We start from the raw sequence: 17,555 nt of genomic DNA, 5'->3' as shown, positions 1-17,555 counted from the left end.
TTCATAGTGTGTAAAGTTCAAGAAAATTCATATTCTTCAATGAATGTAATGTGGAAAATTCTGTTTCAAATTCCTCTTTCGTAGCCAACAGTAGCCAACAGGTTTCGTCATAAGGCAATTCTTCAGGGCTTCATTGTATACTGTTCTTAATAAAGACAGTAATCCGCATGTGTTTTATTATTTCTCATGAAGGATGGTTTATTTCTTAAAATCCGTGGGGCATGTACAAGTTCAATAAGGGGACCGCTTTTTATTTAACATCGAGTATTCTGCAACGGTTCAGCAATATGTTTCCTGTGCCATTTTGAGGAGTATGAGTGCTCCGGAACACAGTCTGGTTAAGCTGTGCGATAGGATGCCTGTGTTATTAGTGCTGGTATTAACTATTTGAGGATAGCAATAGTTTTGTCTTTCTATATCGTAATTCTCATTCAGCAGGCGTTAGTAGAAATTCTTTTGTGTCCAAGTGTCTAGGTGTGGAGATGGTTGTTGAGAGTCAGCAGGTGAGCTGTGTTGTTTTTGTACATTATTCTTGTTGTGTAATAGAGAAGGAGATGCTAAGTATTGAAGAGTGGCATGTTGTTTGCTTTATTTGCATTTGTTTAGGGTGGATGCTGTACAGGATAGTGGTGGTGGTGGACCATCTGGGTCATGTTTTAAGGCTCTAAATTGTGCAATGGATGAGAGACAGTTGAATAAAAGTTGTGGTGTTGGGCTATATGTGGTAGGTGATGGTAAAGATAGAACATTTGGGACTGAAGATTGTTTAGGATCTGTATTGTATTATTTGTATAGTAATACTAAATGTCACCCCTTTAGTGTCCAACACTTTACCCAAATTATTTTATATTGGAGAGATAATAGTAAATGGTAACCTTTAAGTGTCCAACACTTTGCCCACATTGTTTTAGATTCGAGTTGGAATAGTAAATGTCACCCCTTTGCTGTCTAACACTTTCTCTAAATCGGTTTAAATTGGAAGGAGAATAGTAAATGCAACCCTTTTAATGTCCAGCACCTTCCTCAAATTAGCATAGATTGGAGTGGGAACAGCAAATGCCATCCCTTTAGTGTGTAACACTTTCCCCAAAATTGGTATAGATTGGAGTGAAAATAGTAAATGTCACCCATTTAGTGTCCAACAACACTTTCTTAAAAGTTGTTTATGTTGGAACGTTGTTTATGATTTTTGTCTGAAATAACTTTAAATTGTTTTTTTGTATGTAGCAGAAATAGTTTGTTATTTAATTAATAATGTTGGTGATAAAGAAAACATTTTAATACATTTGCATTATTACATCAAAAATGAAAATCACATTTAAATTGTATTGCATATTGTATATTTTCCAATTATTTCCATGGTTTAACATTTGTTTACCTTTTCCTACATTGCGTCATAAATATGTATATACATATTTTCAACATAATTTTAACGAGTTTTTTTGCATATATTAAATAACTGTATATATATCATACTATTATTTCATTGAAGCATTACTCTTGATTTATATTTTTCTAACATTTTTTGAAATTTTTACGTCTTTAATATTTTTAAACATATTTAAATACATTTGTTCAAAATATTTACTTTCTTTTCCATTAATTTCTATGGGGAGATAGTCTTTTTTTTTAGTTTTAATTAGCGGCCAATTATTTATACTGCTGCCTTCTATTTTGTACTCTCTTTGTGAAATTTGTAGTACATTTTTTTGGGGATCGAGGCTGCGATAAGGTGCTGCTGACCGTTGGAATAGGAAAGTCCTTTTTAAAGGTTTTGTAATGGTTTTGAGGGTAGGGGGAAGGGGGAAAGTCGGGAGGTTACTCATTTAGTTATATTAACAGTAGTCATTTTTACTAGCGTATAATTTAAGGTTTCATACACTGTTACTAATTACTGATATGTTATATTATGTTATTGGATGTCATGTATTTTATGGTGATTCAGTGTAATGTATATTTATTTTTAGGATTTTTTTCTGTTTTACAGGTGGGTTTGCTCTACAGGGTTTTCTCAACTAATGTGTTTTATGGGTATTGAAAGTTACCGTTTTTTCATGAAAACACTTTTGGTTCACATGAAACCAATATTTTTAGTGTTGATTTCTGTTGTTTTGGGTATCCTGAAGCATTCCTTTTTTAAACACGTTTCTGGGTTTTAAGGTTCCTACATAGTTTGGATTACTTTGAGGGATGTCTATTGGATTAATTTATTCTTTTACATTTGGGGGGGGCATTTTGGAAAATATTTTTCCTGTTTTTGGTGAATTATTATTTTTGACTACATAGATAGAGGAGAAGATCCGGGGCTACTGAAGAGTAAGTTATATTTTTGTTATTTTTAGGGGACTGGGAAATTTAATATTTTATCATTTGTGTAAATATTATGTGATTGTTATTTGGAAATGTTTGTTTTTTGTCTAGTATTTATATTGTGTGATGGAATGAGTTGTTCTTTGAGTTCTTTCGTTGGTCAGGTTTACATATTACTTGTAAATAATTGATATATTATTTTACTTCTCAGTCTTATTTAGGATTGGAGATTTATTTAATGTTTAGAATGGTATAGTAAAATATGTCGCTGAATTAAGAACAGGTAAATCCACCTACTTCTCATTTGTAGCTGCTTGATGTATGTTGTGTGACTAGGCTGTGACTCACAGTTGTGGGGTATTCTCCCCAGTATAGGTGGTTGCCAAGCCAGCAAGAAGTGTTCCGCATAATGTCCTACAAGCATGTAATCAGCTCAGGCTTATAATCATATGGGTAATAATAAGTGAGTGAAGTCCAGCATGATACTGTAGCAGACTCACGCCTCGCATTGGTGAATGTGGTACATTGGAGGACCTGCAACAGCCGTATCTTGAAAGGCGGATACTGGCGGTAAGCATACGCAGTTAATTTACAATGAGTTTACTGTGGGTCACAGGTTATGAGGCTCGGCCACAGTAAAAAGGTCACATATCAAGTGTCTTGCTTTGGAGTTCCACAAAATACCACTTCCACACAGTTGCTGAAACATGACAAAGCTGGGGATATGTAACACAAAAACCAACGTAGAAAGGGGTTTAACTTTATAAAATGTAACAGATCAAACACTTCTTTTTAGAATAAGGCTTGGGGTTTTATTTATGCAATGCTTTCTAACAGGCTTTCCTAGAGGCCAAATTAACCACATTCAAATGTATATATATATATATATATATATATATATATATATATATATATATATATATATATATATATATCTATATATACATGTGATCAAGGCCTCTTGGGAGGCCGAAACGTGTCATGGCGGTGCATGGTGTCTATGGAAATAAATAATTTCATGCACTTAACTTCTTGGGTCCGTGTTCGTCTTTGCCTCGAGATTTGGTGCTTTGAAGACGGAGTTCTATTCATATATGTATATATATATATATCATATATGTGATCAAGTCTGGGTTTCCCGGACAAAACGCGTCATGCTGCTACCCATCTTTGGAATAAAGGCAGTTTAATTTCTCTCGTTGTGGTCTGTACCTGTTTTCGTGTTTACCTTTGGATTCACGTACCTCAGGACTGTGGAGTTCGATATATATATATATATATATATATATATATATATATATATATATATATATATATATATATATATATATATATATATATATATATATATATATATATATATAAATATATATATATATATGTGTATATATATATATATATATATATATATTTGTTTTTTTTAAGCACGCAGGTTCCACCAACCGCCGCTCCACTACGTCCACGGGTGCCTCTTGCCGCACGGTGGTGTGCGTGATGTATTGCCAACGCCAAGTCCCACGATCCTCGGGACTCGTTTTCAAGTAAAGAGCACTCAAAGTCAATACAGCGTGGTTTCGCCAAGTTGTTTAATGACAGAAACTTCTTGCAGTTAATTTAGTCAAGGTTACAAACGCGTTTCGGCGTTGCCGCCTTCGTCAGTGTAAACTCGCACTTTGTTTGTTTAGGGATTTAAATAAAACCATGATGACAACCTGTCACGTGTTCTAAAAGAATAAACATAAAAAACGGCCCAGAACTTGTAATTACATCATTACTTGTGGCGGCCATCTTATAATAGGTTCAGTGTTATATTATCTCAATTATTCCGATATCACTTGGTACCATAATATTATACATTCGACAAATTCATGTACATAATTCCTATGATAATGATAATCAATTGATTGATTCCATCATTCGTGTGTGTATTAATGGTAGGTCGTGTTATCGTACATCTCTTTGGACGCCTATTTTCACAGTGCCGTTGATTCGCAAAGCCCATAACGATCCCGTCTGGGGCCTCGTCGAATAGTTCACATTTTTAAGATACATGGAACAATTATCTGTTTCAAGTTAGGTGCAATCAAGCCCTGAATGGGCCAGTTTATTATAGATCCTGTTGTGTATTTGCATAAATCTTATTTTTAATTGTTCCTATTTTTTGATGTATCTATATTACCTTATTTTCAGGGGTTGGGCAGACAACATTTTTATACAAATTTTCATCTACTTTCTCCATTTGCTCTCTTATGGTTTGCATATTTATGTAGAGGGTCCAGGATGACAGCATTTTAGATGTGTGTCCATATCTCTTCTTCATTGTTTATCCCGCCTGGGGCTTGGTCTGGAGCTGGATAATGAACCTAGATTCTAGGGTTCTTAACTTTTTTACCCAGATCCCCCCTCTATCTGTTCTGACTAGTTGGTACAGTATAAAATAAGTCAGTAGACTGCTATTGCTGTTATGCATTTGTTCAAAATGGCGAGCTACAGGATAACTTGGATCTTTTGAGGTAATAGCCCTCATATGCTCGAGGACCCTAAGTTTGGTTTGTTTCACTGTGCTCCCTATATACTTTTTCCCACACAGGCATATTAAGCAGTATACAGTATAGTCAGAATGGCAGTTGAGCAATTTCAATATTTTAGTTTTGGTTTTCCTTCCTGGTATTTGATATTCTTTGACCTTCTTTGAGTTTTTACAGGCCTTACACTTCATGCATGGAAAGAAGCCACAGACAGTCGATTTTTTCTTTTTTCTGCTTTCATAGTGGCTGTCAACTAGATGGTCCTTAAAGGAGTTTCCCTTTCTGTATGAAATGAGAGGGTAATCGGATAGGGATTTTCCTATTACAGAGTCTGTCTTTAGGATTTTCCAGTTTTTTATCATAATGTTAAAAACTTCTGGTGACTTCTCTGAATAGTCTGTGATCATTCTGATTTCCGATTCAGCAGATTTAGGTTTATCTATTAGTAGGTCTTCTCTCCCCACTAAGTTGCTTCTGATCTCAGCTTGGTCTAGAATCCCTTTACAGTATCCTCTTTCTAAAAATCTCTTTCTTGATTGACCCTTCGCTTTCTCAAATTCCTGTTGGGTCGAGCAGTTGCGTTTCATCCGCAAGAACTCCCCCAGGGGAATGTTGTTGATTACGCTACGGGGATGATAACTGTGTGAGTGCAGAATTGTATTTCCCGCAGTGGGTTTCCGATAGACTGCAGTCTGAATTATGCCATCCTCCACATAGACCCGAAGGTCCAAGTAGAAAACCTCCCTTCTGCTCATGTTGCTAGTGAAGCTGAGGTTCAAATCATTATTATTTAATTCAGTAATGTATTTCTCAGCCTCATCCTGTGAGCCCCGCCACACCAAGAACAAATCATCGATGTAGCGGGTCCACAGGACGATGTTATTCATCCACCTGTTGTTGTCCCCCACCCAGGCCACGTGCTTCTCCCACCAGCCCACTAATAAATTCGCGTAGCTGGGTGCGAAGCACGTGCCCATCGCGGTCCCCTGAAGTTGTAGGTATAATTTCCCTAAAAATAAGAAGATGTTATTTCTTAGACAGAAATTTGTTAATTCCAAAAACATAATATTGTGGCTTCGATATTTAAGAGATCTATTGTCCAGGAAACTCTTCATTGCCAACAGGCCATCTTCATGCCTAATTGAAGTGTATAGACTGGCAATGTCCAAAGTTATTAGGATCATGTCCTCCTCCCACTTGACATCCTGTATGATTCTCAAAAAGTCCTTTGTATCCTTCAGGTATGAGCTGAGGTCTTTAACAAATGGAGAGATGAAGCTGTCAGTGTAAGTTGAGGTTTTCTCTAGCAGGCTGTCTTTTGCAGACACGATTGGTCTACCTGGAGGCCATATTTTACTCGTATGTACCTTCGGTAGATGATAGAACGTGGCAATTTGTGGAAATTCACATTTCAAATTGTTCCAATCTTTGAAATCTAAAATGCCTTCATCCTTCCATTTAGAAATCAGGTTATTGAAGGTTGTAATACTTTCTGCAAATTTCTCCTTTTTTACTTCAATGTAATGTTCTTTATTATTCAATTGGGAAAGTGCCTCATCCTCGTATTGACCACGTTTTAGGATGACGATGTTCCCGCCCTTATCGCTGGGTTTAATTATGATATTCTCATCCTCTTTTAAGCATTTGATTACTGCCCATTCTTCCTTTTTCAAATTTTTTCTTTTCCAATCGAATTTTTCCTCTTGTAGTCTTTTCAATTCTTCGATAACCACTTCCTGAAATGTGTCAATTCCATCATGGGGGGTTCTTGGATTGGTCTTGGATTTTATTGTCATTTGACTTTTACAGCCTTGTTGTGTGATCCCACATTCCTCCAACATCTGTGTGGGTTGTATTTCCCAGTCCTGGGAGTTACTTGTTCCGATCATAGTTTGTGCCACAGCAATGGCATGTAAGTCTTTTCCAGTTAGTGCATCTTTTGGATCAATGTCCTCCATTCCTGTTCTATCATCGATCTTTGGAGGGAGTTCTTGCGGATGAAACGCAACTGCTCGACCCAACAGGAATTTGACAAAGCGAAGGGTCAATCAAGAAAGAGATTTTTAGAAAGAGGGTACTGTAAAGGGATTCTAGACCAAGCTGAGATCAGAAGCAACTTAGTGCGGAGAGAAGACCTACTAATAGATAAACCTAAATCTGCTGAATCGAAAATCAGAATGATCACAGACTATTCAGAGAAGTCACCAGACGTTTTTAACATTATGAGAAAAAACTGGAAAATCCTAAAGACAGACTCTGTAATAGGGAAATCCCTATCCGATTACCCTCTCATTTCATACAGAAAGGGAAACTCCTTTAAGGACCATCTAGTTGACAGCCACTATGAAAGCAGAAAAAAGAAAAAATCGACTGTCTGTGGCTTCTTCCCATGCATGAAGTGTAAGGCCTGTAAAAACTCAAAGAAGGTCAAAGAATATCAAATACCAGGAAGGAAAACCAAAACTAAAATATTGAAATTTCTCAACTGCCATTCTGACTATACTGTATACTGCTTAATATGCCCGTGTGGGAAAAAGTATATAGGGAGCCCAGTGAAACAAACCAAACTTAGGGTCCTCGAGCATATGAGGGCTATTACCTCAAAAGATCCAAGTTATCCTGTAGCTCGCTATTTTGAACAAATGCATAACAGCAATAGCAGTCTACTGACTTATTTTATACTGGACCAACTAGTCAGAACAGATAGAGGGGGGAACTGGGTAAAAAAGTTAAGAACCCTAGAATCTAGGTTCATTATCCAGCTCCAGACCAAGACCCCAGGCGGGATGACCAATGAAGAAGAGATGTGGACACACATCTAAAATGCTGTCATCCTGGACCCTTTACATAAATATGCAAACCATAAGAGAGCAAATGGAGAAAGTAGATGAAAATTTTTATAAAAATGTTGTCTGCCCAACCCCTGAAAATAAGGTAATATAGATACATCAAAAAATAGGAATTAAAAATAAGATTTATGCAAATACACAACAGGATCTATAATAAACTGGCCCATTTAGGGCTTGATTGCACCTAACTTGAAGCAGATAATTGTTCCATGTATCTTAAAAATGTGAACTATTCGACGAGGCCCCAGACGGGATCGTTATGGGCTTTGCGAATCAACAGCACTGTGAAAATAGGCATCCAAAGAGATGTACGATAACACGACCTACCATTAATACACACACAAATGATGGAATCAATCAATTGATTATCATTATCATAGGAATTATGTACATGAATTTGTCGAATGTATAATATTATGGTACCAAGTGATATCGGAATAATTGAGATAATATAACACTGAACCTATTATAAGATGGCCGCCACAAGTAATGATGTAATTACAAGTTCTGGGCCGTTTTTTATGTTTATTCTTTTAGAACACGTGACAGGTTGTCATCATGGTTTTATTTAAATCCCTAAACAAACAAAGTGCGAGTTTACACTGACGAAGGCGGCAACGCCGAAACGCGTTTGTAACCTTGACTAAATTAACTGCAAGAAGTTTCTGTCATTAAACGACTTGGCGAAACCACGCTGTATTGACTTTGAGTGCTCTTTACTTGAAAACGAGTCCCGAGGATCGTGGGACTTGGCGTTGGCAATATATATATATATATATATATATATATATATATATATATATATATATATATACAAGCAGTACTAACACACTTGGTAAATGGAACAGTTAAATGCATGGATAATAATATGAAATACAAGCAGCAAATAATATGAGATAAAACTCAAGCAAATATTACTAGTGGTCATGCAAGAGATCAGAAAAATATATATACACTAAATACAGCAAATAATTACTTTGGATGGGCACTCTGACTCATTCACACATCACAAAGAAAACACCTCAAATGACACAACACTGGAAAAATTCATCACAATGGCACTAGTCAGAAACAAATCACCTCACCCGATCGTTCACTCGACATCCTTGCCAACTCAAGCTGGAGGAACACTTTAACAGCCAGGCAAGGGACGCACGATAAGGAATCAAATCCAGATTCTTGTGACGATACGTCTACTCCACAAGTGAACTCCAAAGCTGGCTGTCAACATTCTCCAGCTTTATAGTCTCAAAACACACTCGAAGGTGCGAGAGTCTTTCCCTCTGTGCCAAGGAAACTGGAACTGGCCAGTGTCTATGCAAGCATTCCAGGTCAAAAGGAGTTCCCACGTTCCCTCTCCATTCGCACATGTTCCAGCCTTTATCTTCTTGAAGCTTACGAAAGCCTTCCAGGGTATATTAAACACTCACTCACAAAACAAACCTTGAACGTGATTAACCCAAGCAACTTGCAAACACTCTGGTGGCCTGTCTGAGCATGCAGAAAAGCTTAAGCAAGGCAGAGTCAGAATTCAGGATGACATGAGGCCATGTCAAAGTCAATAGTAAGCCTGGGCGGAGAACTACGGAGTTTGCGGAGTTTGCGAAGTTTTGGCAACTTCGCACTACGCGGAGAGCGCGAAGCTGTCGCCTACTTCGCAATCTACAGCGTAGCGTAGTAGTTTTTCTTCCTCGCGCGCTCAATAGCATTCTCGCGTGCGCGATAATGGCTTACCGTGGTTCTGCGTTCGCTTTCTCGCTTTTCTCTCCCGGTCGCGTTCGCTACGATGTTTGGAATCCGGCCGCACAATCCTATGCGACTTTGAGCGCGCGAACATGTCATTGGGACGTGCGATCCTCCCATGTTGGTAAGATCGCGTTTCCGAACACGCAGAAACTGCATTCTGGCACAGAATATCTCCCGAGCATGTAAAGTCTTCTCAAAAATGTTCATTTAACCCCTCAGATTTGTGATTTGGCTGTATTTTTTGGGGCTAGGAGTCTTCTTTTTGTTTCTACTCTTTTTTTCAAGAGAAAGGAAGTGCCCCTGAGTCTCCAACTTCCTGTTCCTGTCCACCAGGCTCCTCCCAGTGCTTTGTCCATGTGGTGTTCACTTTCATTTGGAATTGGAGCTGGAAGGATCCCTCTTTGTGTTTGTCTGCTGCATCATAGCATTTAATTGGATTTATTGAGGAATTTTGGATTTGAACTTTTCTTTCACAAGTAAGTTTGAGAATAAAGAATTGGTGTACTGTATAAATGTTTTTTTTTTTTTTTTTTTTAACTACAGTTTTCTGTGCTTCTTAATCTTTCCTAAATATTCTTTATGGGGAGGCCTGTACTGTTTTGGCATGTTTGCACAGTGCTGCAACGCGACCTTACAGTTTTTGTCTTCTTCGCGCGCTCAATGTGCGTGCTCGGGCGCGCGATCACGACGTTTTGTACAGTTCGCGCCGCCGAACACGCCGAATTTGCAATCTCGCGAGCAATATCTCTCGAGTTGCCTAAAACGTTCCCGAAAATGTAGATGCTGTTTTTTTGGCTAAAAGAAACTCCTCAGGTTGTCATTTGCTTGTAGTTTTTGGAGTATGGACCACTTACTGTTTCTGTCCTCTATGTACCTTGTTGTTTGAGGGTGGCCTGACCATGTGGGCGGCTTGGTGGCGGCCATTTTGTCAGGCCAAGCATTGTCCTTTTGCCATAGGAATGTATTGTCTATTTGTCTGTTACTGTCCTTTATGTCTATGTTAATTGGATTAATTAGCAAAATGTGTCTTTGGTGTTGAATTGCAGGTTTTGGTTGTGTTGAATAATATGGCTTTTTCCTGCGCACTAGGTAACCCTAGAATTCAGCTCGCGTAGTTTTGGTAAGTTTGCACAGTGCAGCAACGCGACCTTACAGTTTTTGTCGTCTTCGCGCGCTCAATGTGCGTGCTCGGGGGCGCGATCACGACGTTTTGTTTAGTTCGCGCCGCCGAACACGCTTAATTTGCATTCTCGCGAGCAATATCTCTCGAGTTGCCTAAAACGTTCCCGAAAATGTAGATGCTGTTCATTTTGCTAAAAGAAACTCCTCAGGTTGTCATTTGTTTGTAGTTTTTGGAGCATGGACCACTTACTGTTTCTGTCCTCTATGTACCTTGTTGTTTGAGGGTGGCCTGACCATGTGGGCGGCTTGGTGGCGGCCATTTTGTCAAGCCAAGCATTGTCCTTTTGCCATAGGAATGTATTGTCTGTCTTCTCTTTCTTTTTATGTTTTTGGGGGTGGCCAGGCCATGTGGGGGCGGCCATTTTAATTCCTGGTACTAGTAGCAGCCTCTGTGTTTTTGCCATAGGCCTCCAAGCTTGTGGCCTACTGTGCCAGTAGGTTAGCCCAAGGGTACTAGTAGAGTCCTCCTCATCATGGGTGCATGAAAGTTGTTCAACTGTTATAGGGGTGTTTAAGTTGTAAGTGTAACATCATGTGGGTCGTGGATGGCTTTGGATTAATTAGAAAAATGTGTCTTTGGTGTTGAATTGCAGGTTTTGGTTGTGTTGAATAATATGGCTTTTTCCTGCGCACTAGGTAACCCTAGAATTCAGCTCGCGTAGTTTTGGTAAGTTTGCACAGTGCAGCAACGCGACCTTACAGTTTTTGTCGTCTTCACGCGCTCAATGTACGTGCTCGGGGGCGCGATCACGACGTTTTGTTCAGTTCGCGCAGCCGAACACGCTGAATTTGCATTCTCGCGAGCAATATCTCTCGAGTTGCCTAAAACGTTCCCGAAAATGTAGATGCTGTTCATTTTGCTAAAAGAAACTCCTCAGGTTGTCATTTGCTTGTAGTTTTTGGAGCATGGACCACTTACTGTTTCTGTCCTCTATGTACCTTGTTGTTAGACGGTGGCCTAACCATGTGGGCAGCTTGGTGGCGGCCATTTTGTCAAGCCAAGCATTGTCCTTTTGCCATAGGAATGTATTGTCTGTCTTCTCTTTCTTCATGTTTTTGGGGGTGGCACTGGCCAGGCCATGTGGGGGCGGCCATTTTGTGTGACCTTCCATCCTGGCTGCCGGCTTGCCGCAGGCCTACAAAGTTGTGTGATTTTTTTGCTGCCAGTAGGCCTAGAGTCCCAGAGATAGTCAGCGGGGATGCTTGATGTAGCGATTTCCATTTTGTCTGTTGAATTTAACATCATTTAGGGCATGGGTGGCAATGCATTAAATTTTCAAATGTGGTGTTTGGGGTGTAGTTAACTGTTTGGGGTAAACTCCAAATGCCTTTGTTGTTTGTGTTGTTGTGTAACTTTCAAACCTTATAGCCAATGGGGATTTTCTTTTTTGCATTAAGCTGTGATGTATGCATCCTCCTTTTTCTGGCCATATAAGGAGGGATATAGGCCTGGTTGAGTTTATTTTTTTCTGGCCTTTGCCCTTTACCCATGTACCTGTGATGAGTGCCCATGTGGAGCTGTGGTAGTAGTAGTAGTGTGCCGTTTTGTTTTTGACAAATTAGCCTGTGTCTTGCCATTGTTCCTGTTGGCTTACTAGTTGTTCACATCCCCATTGCTATCTGCTGCAGGTCACTGATGCTGCATCCATGATGCACAAATTATGGATAAACAAGTTCCACTTCCACTACATTTGCATTTTAATTCTTTGCTATTCTTACTCTTACTGGATGTACTAATACTTCTAGTAGTAATTAAAGCTAAAAAAATCCATATTCGACTGATGTTGTTCTGCCTTCTTTGCTTGTAGGTGCACAAAAGACTGAAGAGGAGGTGTCTATCATCATTCATCGCCTGTTCTACTGTCAGACGGACGTCCTTCTGTACTACGTCACATGTGGTGTGAGTTACTAACCTGACCAGACATCATTCTCAGCAACTGAGTGCTGCTGCTGACATCTGAGGAAGATGGGCCCAAAGAAAGCAGGTACCAGTCCTCCAAGACCAAGAAAGTTGCAGAGAAGAAGGAAGAACAGAAGAAGGAACTGACACTTAAGTCTGGTGTTGACCCGAAAACCTTTTTTGGGAGAAAAAAAAGTACGCCTCCAGCAGCAGTGACCGGGGTCCAAGCTGGGACCAGCACCTCCGCATCAGTGGGCCCAAGCCACCACCCCAGGCCCAAGCCGATGAGTGGGGAAGAGGTAGCCAGCCAAATGGTGGAAAGCAGTGATACTGAGCCTGACCTGAACTTATCTCAATCTCAAAGTAGTACACATTCCACGCAAGAGGGAACACAGCAGAAAAGTGGTGAACAACAACCAGCGCCCCCAATATTAGATGTTCAACAACCACCGCCCGCAATAGTAGATGCTCAACGAAAAGAACAACCACAACCACTACCTGTAATAGCAGTTGTTACACAACCACCGCCCGCAATAGTAGATGTTCAACAAAAACAACTACCACAACCACCGCCTGCAATAGTTGTTCAAGAACCACCACTGGCAATAGTAGTTGTTGTTCCTCACGAAGTCGGGGCAGTTCAGGAAATTGAGCCTGATGCAGAGCAAGAAGAGGCAGCACATCATGCAGGAGATCTATTAGTTTCCAAATCCCCACCAAGGAAAAGGAGGGTCAGTCCATTGAGTTCTTCGCCAAGCATCCCTTCTGATGATCTTGACATCACTTGGGAGCCAGAACAATCTGAGCATGAGAGGGAGAGACATCCCAAGAAGACCAGACTAGGGAAAAGGAAGGTTCCAGGAAGCCTCCCACTTATGGAGTGCGATGTTCAGCAGCCGGATAATGATGGTGATGATGAGTCAGACCCAGTCATCACAAGCATTACTCCTGGCCCTGAGGACATGGAGACCAACATTTTAAACCTATCAAGAATGGCTGCGACTAGGGATGTAGTAGCACGCATACCACCAACACAGGCCACACCAAAACTACCTCCAGCTTCCATTTTTACATTTGCACAAAGCCGGCAGTGTCCTACATCCAGCACAAGTTCCACCTCAGCAGAAGGAGGTAGTGGTACTACTGCACAGCCACATAGTGCAGTTCACCACACAACCTCCAGTTCATCCGGCATTGGAAGTGGCACTTCTAGCTGGAGACAAAAGTTAAGCTCCCCAGTGTGGGACTTCTTTACAGTTAGCGCAAATGAGGACAACATTGCTATATGCTCCATTTGTCATTCCTCTGTTAGTCGTGGTAAGCTTGGCACAAACTATGGTACCGGAGGCCAAATGACCCATATGAAAAAACACCACCCAATCCAGTGGGAGGACCACCAACGTAGCATAAAAGCAAGAACCATTAATGTTGGTGGGGAAGCAGTAGAAGGTCCACGGGTAACCGGACAGGATGAAGAGGGAGACATTCTATCTGGTAGTGGTACACTAAGTACCCCTGTCCCACTCCCCAGCACTGCAGTGGTAGAACCCAGATCCTCCGGATCAGCAACATCTCTGTGGCACCAGAGTAAGAGTAACCCAGAGACACCAAGGAGTACGGGTGCGAAGTCTGCGACACGAAGTACTGCATCGGGCATATCTGAAAGAAATAGCAAGCAGCGTACCATTCTTAGCATGTTTAGGCAGGAGGGGAAGTACGAGCGCAACCACCCAATAGCACGTTTGTATAATGCTAAGCTTGCTAAAATGTTAGCTCTGGACCTTCTCCCTTTTTCTTTTGTTGAAGGGATGGGTTTCCTGGAATTTGTGTCAACCCTCTGCCCAAAATGGAATGTTCCCAGCCGCTACTATTTTGCCAGAGTTGCTGTTCCAGCACTTCACCACGACGTGCTGGAATTGCTTGGAAAAGCCTTGCAGCAGAGTGCTGTGCATAGTATCCACCTGACAACAGACATGTGGAGCAGTAGTCAAGCCACAGATTACATGTGCATCACAGCACACTGGATCTCTTTTTCAGGTGTTAGAGACAAGATATCTACAGGCATTGACACTACTGAGATTTTTAATGATACTCGCAAACATGCTACTGTAGCCATGTTTGCTATGGAGAAATCGCATACTGCTGCAAACATTTTGGATGAGTTCAACAGCAAGGTCTTTGAACGGCTCCAACCAAGAGGCCTCAATATTGGTTTTGTTGCCACCGACAATGGCAGTAATGTAGTTAAGGCCATGGAAGATGGCCGCTATTTCAGGGTCCCGTGTTTGGCACACTGCATTAACATTGTGGTTCAAGACTTTCTGAAAAGTGAAAGCAAAGTCAGCAACTTACTGACCATTTGCAGAAGAATCTGCACGCATTTCAATCATTCTTTTAAAGCCCGGAAGCAGCTACGGGTCATTCAACGTGAGTGTAACATGCCAGTCAAAGCACTCATTCAGGAGGTACCAACACGTTGGAACTCTACGTATTACATGCTCGAACGGCTGTTTGAGCAGTAAATACCACTTAATGCTTATGTCATGACAAGAAGATCAGGGGATAATGCTGTTAAAGCCATGACTGTTGAGTTGTGGCAATGGGACCTCATTAAATGCCTGACTGAGATGCTACTTCCTTTTGAGGTCTTCACACGTGCAGTCAGCAGGGAGGACTGTACTATGAGCCAAGCAATCCCATTGTTGTACATGCTTGAGCAAGAGCTGAAGGAGGTGTCTGAAACGTACGAAGGTGTGGAAGGAAAACGTGAAGCATGTAATTTAGCAAAGTCCTTAGCAAGCCTCTTATCTGAGAATACAAGGATTCAAAATAAGATTGTGTGACATCAACATTACATTACTGCCACAATTTTGGATCCACGGTACAAATTATTTGTGAACAGTAATGCAGTAATTCCTTTTTCAGAAGAGGATGTTTCCAAGTACAAAACTGTAATAGCCAAGGAAGCCACTGATTTAGAAAACGAACGGCTCTCAATTAGAGGCCTGCCAGTGCCAGCCCAGGGCACTGCAAGTACTACTGAGCATCCTACAGAGTCAAGTTCTTCTTCACAGCATGCGAGCAGTCCGTTTGCTTCCCAGCAGTTACCAACACAAACAATAACACCAACCGCACCAACAGGATCTGATTCATCAGACACAAGCAAAAAAATAGCTGCTTGGTTTCTACAGAAAGGGATGGGGAAGTCCGTTGCTGTCGCAAAGCAAAAAGAGGACGCGCAAACCAGAGCACCAATGAACATTGAGCCGATGGTCCAGGCCTATCTGGATGACACAACAGAGGTGTTCATGGAGCAAAGCCCATTGGTGTATTGGTATAGGACAAGAAGCCAATGGCCACTGCTCAGCAGGCTGGCGATAAAGTATCTAGCTTGCCCTGTTGCAAGTGTCTCTTCTGAGCGTGTGTTCAGTGCTGCTGGTGACATTGTGACTGTGAGAAGGACCAGTCTCTCGCCCAAAAGCGTGGAGAGGTTAACCATGATAAAAATGAACCAGCACTTGATACCACCAGACTACCAAGTCCGTGAATCAGAGCTGGAAGAGGAGAGCGAGTCGGAAGAAATAAGTATTGGGTAACAGGACCTACTTCTGTCAGAAGAGCCACCAGGGTTTGAGGACGAGCTCCTCTTCCCTGACAACTAGGCTTGGAAATTGTTACATTCTCCCATCCTTTATTTCTCCCTTCCTTAGTTATTTGTGTGTATCTGTCTTTCTGACTCAAACTTGAAAACCAACTCTATCTTCCTTTCTCTTTTAATTACCTATTGGACTTGCACATATGAGCATTTACTGTGCACTCCACTCATCAGAGTCCTGCTCCATCTTCCTGACTCACCCTAAATACATTTCCATCTTGCCATACTTTGGATGGAGATAGACAATAGTGCAATAATGTAGCCTCTAACAGTCCCTCCATAACAATTGAAACGTACGTGACTACAGCCATCTTCTGTTTTGTTTCCAATCTGAAATGCATCACTGTCTTAAGGCTACACCTCTGTCTGCAGGCATACACAACTCTTCAATGTCAGAACTTGAACAGGGCTCCAAAATTAAAGTAAACTCGTCATCACTTTCAGAAGGCTCTGCTGCATCTGTGATCTGACAGTCACAAAGAAGAGAAAGACAGGTATATGAAATAAATGATGCCATACATTGCATTGGCTGCTTGCTGACTCAGAGCAAATGTGCATGTAGTCGAAGTATACTAGTAGTTTCAAAGTGCTTGTGTCTCGCGTGATGGTCAATGTTTCCATGTTGTTTAATAATATGTATCCAATTGTACTCCTACTACTGCAGGTGCAGTCTGGACTTAATCGTAGTCACTCAATACATACTTAGTTGCTGTTTTTGGTCAGTTGGAGAACACGTACATGTGCCACACCGGATGATGATGTCAGTCAGTTTGATCAGAGATGAATGATGGAATATTTTCCGGAAGTGGAATACAAGGTAAACACACAACCAATCAAGAAGAAGCACAGCAGACCTAGGCTACATGTGTGTGCAGTGGTGGAATGGAATAGTGGTATGATTGACATTGGCGCATTGATTTACAATTACATTAATCACTTGCTTTGGAAATACTAGGTTGATGTATATGCCTTTTGTCTGAAACTCTGAAAAATGTAGGTAAATGGACTTTGGGCCACAGACTCACGTCCCGGTGTTGTGGCCCTGTAACTGTTCTGTGCTGGCTCCTATCTTGTTGTTCTTTCTGATGACTGCTGTGCAACTAGAAGAGTAGAGTTAATCAATGTATCCAATTAGCCTCAGTCTGAAAATGTTCTCGCTCACGAGTCTTGTCTTTTTCGCACTACACCATAATTGATTTCTATGTTTTCATTCTTTTAACTTATTTTGTAATACCCCATTTCTTTTTTCATCAACACTTACAGGCCGGCCTTTCACCCAGCGCTACTATATTATACGTGAAGCAACAACTCACACTTACCTTACCAATCCTCCTCATCATTCTGCCAGAGGCGCCCAAGGATGATATAATCAATCAATCAGTCAC

This window comes from Lissotriton helveticus, chromosome 4_1, assembly GCF_964261635.1.
Source record: "Lissotriton helveticus chromosome 4_1, aLisHel1.1, whole genome shotgun sequence".
Taxonomy (NCBI): Eukaryota; Metazoa; Chordata; class Amphibia; order Caudata; family Salamandridae; genus Lissotriton; species Lissotriton helveticus.
The sequence above is the reverse complement of the archived record's forward strand: the minus strand, read 5'-3'. Positions refer to the sequence as shown.